This window comes from Sceloporus undulatus, chromosome 11 (assembly GCF_019175285.1).
Source record: "Sceloporus undulatus isolate JIND9_A2432 ecotype Alabama chromosome 11, SceUnd_v1.1, whole genome shotgun sequence".
Lineage (NCBI taxonomy): Eukaryota > Metazoa > Chordata > Lepidosauria > Squamata > Phrynosomatidae > Sceloporus > Sceloporus undulatus.
In genome coordinates this window covers 5,300,377-5,309,756 of record NC_056532.1, presented here as the reverse complement: position 1 = coordinate 5,309,756, position 9,380 = coordinate 5,300,377, and the positions used below count along the sequence as shown (strand labels likewise).

At 43.4% G+C, this 9,380-nt stretch overlaps 1 protein-coding gene and 1 long non-coding RNA gene across 2 annotated transcripts in view; both read right to left on the bottom strand.

The window, feature by feature from the left end:
• The window catches only part of LOC121917074, a 4,680-nt gene extending 3,581 nt beyond the window's left edge, over positions 1 to 1,099 (bottom strand). Inside the window, exon 1 of the long non-coding RNA XR_006100951.1 lies at positions 697 to 1,099. This is a non-coding gene — a long non-coding RNA (uncharacterized LOC121917074). The remainder of the gene's footprint in view (positions 1 to 696) is intronic.
• The window catches only part of RPS6KB1 (ribosomal protein S6 kinase B1), a 152,713-nt gene that overhangs the window by 78,543 nt on the left and 64,790 nt on the right, over positions 1 to 9,380 (bottom strand). The window lies entirely within an intron of this gene.

The following is a 9,380-nucleotide window of genomic DNA, read 5'->3' as shown; positions in this document are numbered from 1 at the left end:
CTAGGCCTTTGTAGCTCCTCCAGCGCAGTCCTATGGTCAGTGTCTGTCGGACGTTGACCACAGAGTTGTGCTGGAAGACCTAGAGATTCCTAGAGAGAACACTCTACTAGGCCTTTGTAGCTCCTCCAGCGCAGTCCTATGGTCAGTGTCTGTCGGACGTTGACCACAGAGTTGCGCTGGAAGACCTAGAGATTCCTAGAGAGAACACTCTACTAGGCCTTTGTAGTTCCTCCAGCGCAGTTCTATGGTCAGTGTCTGTTCGACATTGGCCACAGAGTTGCGCGGGAGTACCTAGAGATTCCTAGAGAGAACACTCTACTAGGCCTTTGTAGCTCCTCCAACGCAGTTCTATGGTCAGTGTCTGTCGGACGTTGACCACAGAGTTGCACTGGAGGACCTAGAGATCCCTAGAGAGAACACTCTACTAGGCCTTTGTAGCTTCTCCAGCGCAGTTCTATGGTCAGTGTCTGTCTGACGTTGACCACAGAGTTGCACTGGAGGACTTAGAGATTCCTAGAGAGGTGTTTGGTTGTTTGCGGTTTTTCCATTTTCACGGGGGTCTTGTGCCCCTAACCCTAGCAAACATGGAAGGACAAGTGTAATAATAATAATAATAATAATAATAATAATAATAATAAAGATGATGATGCAGTACTTTCACATCCAACCAACATTTCCCATCAATTCAGTGTTTACCTTTTCCTTGCCGCCTGGCCGCTCTGACATCTCGTTCTTTCCTTGGCTACATCATACTCTTGTCAGCTGGATTGTTGAATGACCCTGGGCCAAAAACCTGAAAACGTCTGTGATTTACTGCAGCACATCTGTACTTTCTAGTACGGCTAAATACACACACGCACGCCCTCGCGCACACAGACACCCTGCAAATGGCACAGAGCAGAGAATTATTGTCCGAAGGTCACGTCCAGCTCGGCTACGCTATCGCTCAGGCCAATTTAAATAGCCAGACAGCAGCGGCAGCGGATCAATTAAGAAAATTAAAATGAAAACCTACTCTTGACTAAGTGAGAAATTGGCTAGCCCTTGGATGGCCTCTGCGATGGCGGCCGCCTCCGAGGCACGCTGGCTGGTTATCTGGCAAGAAACCCAAAGGGGCATTTATCGGTGGAGACTTTAGGGCCAAAGTGTGCGGCCACCAGTACGTAATTCTGCTGGCCATCAGGGATTCTGAATGTAATGCCAAGGCCCAAGCTAAACGCTATACAGTATATGTGTGTTTGGGAGGGTGCATTTAGAGCAGTGGACCCCAAACTGTGCCCTTTAAGAGATTTTGGACTTCAGCTTCCAGAAGCCTCAGCCACATTGGCTGAGATTCTGGGAGCTGAAGTCCAAAATCCCTTAAAGAGCACAGTTTGGGGACCACTGATTTAGAGAAAGCTTTACTATAAGGTGAAGGGATTACATACCATAAAGTCCCCAGATTCCATTTGATCTTAGACACTAAACAGGATCAGCCTTGGTTCATACCTAGACAGAAGACCACCAACAAATACCAGGAGCTGTGGGCTATACTGCAGAGGAAGGAACTGGCAAAACCACCTCCGAGTATACATTGCATAAGAAAATCCTACAAACTTTTACTATGAGCAGGGGGCAATTTTTGGCCGCAGAGTCAAACTAGCCCTGAGATGAGATGTCAGCACTGCCACACCAACAAGAGTACTTCACCCAAAGTAGATGGAACGACAGCTAACATGAGTCTCACTCCGTCACATGCAGACATCCTACGTGTAAGTTTGGGGAATCGTTTTGGTCAAGGCACTGCCATGTTGTATCAAGCGTGGAAGGGAGAGACAAAACACAGACAGACTTTTAGCATCATGGATCTTCAAGGTGGCTTTCATGACAAGTTTTAGCTTGATTCAGCTGAGGTGTGGCTGCAAGGATTCTGCAGAGAGAGAGACAGAAGTAGGCCTGGACACGCATAAAAAGTCACAACTTCCTAGAAATGCCAGTGTGATATGGTGGGAGGTGCTGGTTGTGCAAATCAAATCGGCACCCGTCCCTTTTTTCCACCCCATTAATCCTCTGGCATCCCACTTTTTCAGTTGCTTCTCAAATGTCCTGGTTTCTTTCTCCTCTTCCCATTTTGCCCCTTTGTCCTGAGCTTACTTCTGTTGCTGCAAACTCAGTTCAAAATGCAAAAGTACTTTGCACTCAACTCAATAGGGAGAGAGGAAAGGAGAGGTAAAATCTTGCCCTTTCCAGTGGCCTCAAGCAAAAGCAAACTGCTGCAGCCTCTTCTAGCTCATGTGCTTTTTCTCACTAATACTTTTTGTCATCTTGACCACAGTGATGTTACTTGGCCACACATCTCCCAGTTCTCCCCTGTGACATACTGGAAGGTATGAAACCCTAATTTGACCACCAAGAATCATAAGGCTATAAAGTCTCTAAGACAATGGACTGACCCCTTAAACCTAACATGCTCCAAACCACCACCAAGTATGACTTGCCTTTTCCTTTAGGGCTGTCCACGATCTTCAGCAAAGGTAAGGTTTGGAGTTTCGCACGCTTACAAAGATCATGAAATCCAGGGAATCAAACACTATTGCGTCTTGATGCAACAAGAAGAAAAAAAAAAACCAGGTATTATTTAGCCATCCTATTACTTACATTTCAGAAACAGTCCCATGTTTTGAACCTCATTAGCAAGAATGTGACTCTTTACACTCCTGAGATGTTGGTTTTGCAAGCAAGGAAACACTGCTAGCGATCGGAACAACACAAAACTTTGGCTCAGAGAAGGATCCATAAATACAGTCCCCAACTTGCCAATGCCTAGGATATCTTTCCCTCGGGTGACAGCACTGGATAAAGGAGACAGGCCTGGTATGTAAAAAGTGGCTTTCTGAGTTCCTAACAAAGGCCTGTTACAGACTGGCAAAATAAAGCTGCTTCGGGTCTCTTTGGAAGTATGCTGTTTAAATGATGCATGCGTCCTAAGAATCCGGAAGCTGCACCAAAGCTGCGCTCCAGTGCTTAGGAATGGAGTGTGGCTTTGGCGCAACCTCTGGACTCTTAGGACCCATGCATCATTTAAATAGCATACCTCCAAAGAGACCCCAAGCAGCTTTATTTTGGCAGTCTGTAACAGACCAAAGCTTGGAAAATTTATGTTTGCATTACCTTTTGCAATGACAAATAGCCACGGTGGCTTGGGGGATTCTGGGAGATATAGTTCAAAAGCTTTCAGAGTTGTAGTTCTGGATTGGTCTGATATAAGGATATGGCCGTTGAACCTTGTTTAATCGACAGAGTAGCATCCTCAGCCTCTGCACTTCACAGGCCCAAGGCATTCAGCAACTCAAAACGCATTGCATCTGAGCTTTGACAACTATTTCTGACTCTCCTTTAGTCAGCTCCCTTCTCTTCCTCTAGAAAATATATCCCACCGACGAAAACTGCAAGCGGTGAAACCGTTCCAATCCCTCAGCAGGACATGGGCAGGAGAAGAACGAACGGAGGAGATAGTTTATGTACTGCCTAGTTGTATAACAGCAGTACTCTCTATTGATTTGCAGTATTCTCACAATAAATAGCTTTTGAGTTTTAATTAAACCTCTCAATTTGTTTCCAGCCATTAGTCAATCTCAGCGCCGCAACTTATTGTTCGGCGCAGTATATTATAAAAGCAGGGAGAAATTAGCTCATAATTTATTTAGCGGACTGATTTTCCCGGGATAATTTATTTACCTACGAGGGGCAAAAAAAGTACAAAGTAGAAAGAACACAAGGTTGGCACTGGGAACGGCCGGTCGCAAGACTTTGCTCGGCCTTCTCTAACCTGCTGCCCTCCAAATGTTTAGGATATCAAGTCTCCCCAAGCCTGTCTTGCATGGCGAATAGCCAGGCATCTTGCGAGTGGTAGTCCTAAACATCTGGAAGGTACCAGGTTGAAGATGTCTGACTTACAGCACCTCCAGATGGGAAGAAAATATCTGGAAGTCCCAGGTTTTATTCTTGTACAAAGCAATTTTTTTGGTGGGGAGGGAGGTGAAGAGATCCACATGATGGTTTTCTTCATCCCAAAGTATTTCCTGGGAGCACTCAGCATTACCAAAGACTTTTCATTCCTGCTCTCCAGGTCAGTTTCAATGAACTATTATTACTTATTATATATGGCCTGTTACAGACTGTCAAAATAAAGCTGCTTTGGTTCTCTTTGGAGGTATGCTGTTTAAATGATGCATGCATCCTAAGAATCCGGAAGCTGCACCAAAGCTGCACTCCAGTGCTTAGGAATGGAGTGTGGCTTTGGCGCGACCTCCGGACTCTTAGGACCCATGCGTCATTTAAATAGCATACCTCCAAAGAGACCCAAAGCAGCTTTATTTGGGCAGTCTGTAACAGGCCATATACTCCCAATATAAGTTTCAATTAACTCAGTACTTTCTGCAACGAAGTGCACTTGTACTTACCCTCTGCGTTTCGACATTCTTGGAACTACCACAGATGGCCTCCACCACGTAAACTATAGGAACTAAAAGGCTTTTGCAATGTGGAGTAAACCCAAAAAGGTAAGCGTTCTGCACTAACACATGATAGCTATACATTAAGTTTGTACATTTGGAACCTCAAACCTTGGTTTGGATTAAAAAACAATGACTACCGCGGTGCAATGTCTGAATTCAGTCAATGGCCTTTAAGAAATATCAATGATAACCCAATTCATTTTCAAACCACTGAAATGAAAAGTACATTCTGTTTTATGCTGATGGGTTGCTTTCTCTTGGGAGTTGAAAGAGACCGTCTCGGAAGGCAGTTTTTCGGAGCCACAACCCCCCGAAATGGTTAATTTCAAAGCAGAAGAGTCAAAATTTTGTGAGTAACGGAAGGGAGGGGAGGGACAGAATTTAAAAAGAGACATGATGTATAATTCTGCACTAAGGTGAATCAAGTCAACGAACCGATCGATTTGATTCATCGCAGGAAAGATTATTTTTTCAAAGGGTTTGCCTGTGATTGTATTACCAAAAGGGGCATAAGTCTGCCTTTCACGGTTAAAAATTAGGGCACCGGCTGCGCTTGCTTCTGGAGATGTCTGACCTGGCCATGGTGACACATGTCTCGGTCGCATCCCATTTGGATTGCAGTAACATGCTGCAAATAGGGGCCGCATTTGGAAAGCATTCAGAAACTCTAGTAGGTAAAAGCTTGCTATTGCCTGGAGCCAATTACCGAGAGAACAGAAACTCCTTGGTACAATAATTTCATCGGCTACTGATCTGTTTCCAGCTACGATTCAAAGGGGTTGGTTGTAATCTATAAAGCCCTAAATGGCTTAGATCCAGACTATCTGAAAGACTTTAATTCCTTCTATGAGCCGACCCAAATTTTGAGATCCGCTGCGGAAGGCTCTTCCCAAACTATGGAAATCCTTTCCACCGGAAGCTATTCCTTCTACATTAGGCAAAGACCTTTCATACAGACAGGTGTGGAGAGGTCTTTTAATAGTGTGCCATGTTCTTACCCTTTTCTTGACAAGTTTTTAACTGTTTTTCAAAGTTTTAACACAGCACTTGGTTTGTAGATGATCGCTTGCTTGTTTTTAATTGCTCTTCGGGGTTGAAAGCGATGAGATGGATTTCGTTTTGATTCATTCCGGAAGCCGTCTTAAATCCTGCGCTGGGAAAAAGGTGGGATAGTAAATACAATAAAATAAAATGTTTAGAAATTATGTTTAAAAACAACACCTGAGTTCTTTTTTTCCCATTCAGGGCAGAAGGAGAAATCGGCGTTGGTCTCATCTTCCTTGTTTCCACTCTTTCGTTGACCACGAACGGCTCCCTTCTTCCTCCGCTTTTTTGACAAGCCATAAAGCCTGTCCTGTTCCATCAGGCTTTTAATGTTCAATGTTTTGCCACTTGTTAATTTTAACAGCCCCTCGTAAATTTTATGGTATCGTTTAATTCCTTGTTTTATACGGTCGCCCTCGCTGCGCGCGAGACGGAATGGGCGGTTTTAGGACGCCATTAGATAAATAAATAAAAACCAATTTTTCAAAAAGTCGTTTAAAGATGCCACATACGACCGGCCTTTGCTCAGCCAAATATCTCAAACGGCCTTTCAAAACAGGTCATGATGAGCCATAATATAGAATGCGCAGAATGTTTTGGTGTCTGCCTTCTTCAGTTGCGCAAAATAAAAGCGAGCTGCGTCCAAAGTGATAGTTTTTAACTCTCTGCTTTCGATATTCTTCGGTGGCTGATATTACTATACATGAAGCCATGTGAAGTTAGGGTCTTAAGTCTATGAATCCAGAAATTATCCTTTTTCTGTCTAAAACACCTGAAGGAGATGACATTTAGTACCAAAGAAGAACAAATCCAAGATGTTGCTCCAAGCTGAAGTACCAGGTTGTTTCAGCTCAATGGTCAGGACTGCAGATTCATGGTTCCTGAAGCATGTACACAGATCTGTGGTTTCTTCCCCTATGTACTGCAGATGACATCCTTCATGTGACATATGTCGGCATCCGATCCCATACATATTATTGCATGACTGGCAGGTGATGTCTTGTTTAATATAGTAGGCCTTGTGCCAGTCATTGCGCTAGTAAAAATGACAGCCTGCTTAAGATACTTACTGTTAAGGTGATGCTTTGAATCACAAAGGTACACAGTATAATACTTATTATACCCACTTATTATACAAACTTATTATACACACTTAAACATCAGATTACAATTACAGACAAACGTTTGACAAGGAAGCCCCTTTCTCCCAAAATACTTTATAGGCTCCTCAATCCCTTGTAAGGAGACACTAAAGTCTGTCTTCAGCTATCATGAGACCATGTGGTTCTTCTTGCTTGACTCTGGACGGAGATAGGACTCATCCCTCCACATCTGCGGTTTTGATATTTGCGGATTTGATTATTCACGGATTTAATTAATATGTTCTCTCTAGGAATATCTAGGTCCTCCTCTGGTGCAACTCTATGGTCAACTTTAACTAAAAGCTACACTGAAAGATGTAGAGATTTCTACAGAGAAGACTCTATTACGCCTTTGTAGCTCCTCCAGCGCAGTTCTATGGTCAGTGTCTGTTGGACGTTGACCACAGAGTTGCACTGGAGGACCTAGAGATTCCTAGAGAGAATACTCTACTAGGCCTTTGTAGCTCCTCCAATGCAATTCTATGGTCAGTGTCTGTTGGATGTTGACCACAGAGTTGCACTGGAGGACCTAGAGGTTCCTAGAGAGAATACTCTACTAGGCCTTTGTAGCTCCTCCAACGCAGTTCGATGGTCAGTGTCTGTCGGACGTTGACTACAGAGTTGCACTGGAGGACCTAGAGATTCCTAGAGGGAATACTCTACTAGGCCTTTGTAGCTCCTCCAACACAGTTCTATGGTCAGTGTCTGTCGGACGTTGGCCACAGAGTTGCACCGGAGGACCTAGAGATTCCTAGGAGAATACCCTACTAGGCTTTTGTAGCTCCAACAGCGCAGTTCTATGGTCAGTGTCTGTCGGACGTTGACCACAGAGTTGCCCTGGAGGACCTAGAGATTCCTAGAGAGGTGTCCTCTCAGGTAAAAACATGGTGTTTCTGTTATTTGCGGCTTTCCCATATCCACAGGGGTCTTGTGCCCCTAACCCTAGCAAATGTGGAAGAGTGGATTCTTCCTCTCACCAACCCAGAGAACCGTTGTTGCTAACTGCCTTCAAGTTGAGCATGACTCATGGAGACCCTGTGCATGAAACATCTCCAACCATTTATCTATTTACTATGTGGCCTTCCTCTCTTTTTACTGCCTTACTACCCTTTCCATGCATGATTGTCTTTTCTAATGAGTCAAGCATGCCCTCTCACGATGTGGCAGAAGTACAACAGCTTAAATTTAATCATTTTGGCTTCTAGGGAGAGTTCAGGATTGATCTGATCCAGGACCCATTTGTTTGTCTTTTAGCTGTCCATGATACCCATAGAACTCTTCTCCAAACAAACTGATTTTCTTTCTATTTGCATTCTTGACAGTCCAGCTCTCACAACATACACAGCAATGGGAAATATCAGATATGGACAACCCTAACTTTAGTGTTCAGTTGCATACAGTATCTTTGCACCTAAGGATCATGTCTAGATTTCATAGCTCCCTTTTCCAGTCCTAGTCTTCCTCTGATATCTTGACTGCAACCTCCATTCTGATCATTATGATGGGAAGTCTTCAGCTATTTTCAATTTCCTCATAATCTACACTGAATTTATGTAATGAATTTATGTAATGTCTGTGATTATTTTTGTTTCCTTAACGTTCAACAGTAAGCCTGCCTTAAAGAGTCATAGATCTACCATATATACTCGACTATAAGTCGACCCCATGTATACGTCGAGGGCACGTTTTGGGGCCAAAATTATAGATTTTGACATGACCTGCGGATAAGTTGAGGGTAAAAGGTAGGGGCATTTAGCAAAGGATTTAAAGGATGAAGCAAAGCAAAACAATGTCAAATAACATATACAATCCCAGCAGCCATAACTCTTTGTGCTTGCTCTTAAGACTGTATGGATGAGAGAGTAGAGGAGTCAGTCTCTAATAATGAATGGCTGTAAGATTGTTGTACGGTTTTGTTCAAAGAAATGCCCAACCAGTATTCTCATATCATTTGGCCTTTCACATCTGCAAATTGAAGGTTATTACCATGCCCATAGCATTAATTTATTACTTACAGATTGAGATATTTCAGCTGGAGGATCTGGCAAAACGATCGCTAATAAAATAGCCTTGGTAGGATTTCTCTGGCGCTCCGATGCAATTTCCCAGCTGCCAAAACAAATTGCCAAAGACCAACATTAGCCGATCGAACTTTCAAGCAGGGCTATCCTTAACTATTCCCAAGCCAAAGCTTGGGGAAATTACTTCTTTTGGACTACACCTTCCAGAATCCAAGGTGGGAGTTGTAGTCCAAAAGAAACCAGGCTCTGCTGCAACCATCCACTGCTGCATCTACTAAAGCTAAGTCGAAAGAAAATGCATGCAGTGCCATTGTGTGAAAACGCTTCTGTTCCTTGAGCATCAGTCAAACCTGAGCCAGACATTTTGCAGCGAAAGAAGCTGCTGTATTAAATATTCATCACACAGAATTGGAAATGTGATTACATTTAACAATAAGGACTGAGCGATTCTCGGTTATCAAAAAAGCTTCTGTGAGATCAGTCGCTGGTCGAAAAGCTGGAAGGGATGGATGCAGCTTGAGTTGTTTGTGAGGAATTGGGTGGGAAAGACGTCTATAGCCTACATTAAAAAAAGTTAAGTTTTGGGTGTTTGGTTGAATAAATTATAGGATTACATGGAGATAGATAAGCTAACTTTCCTTACTAAAAGGAAGCCAATGGAAGATTTTTATAGGATG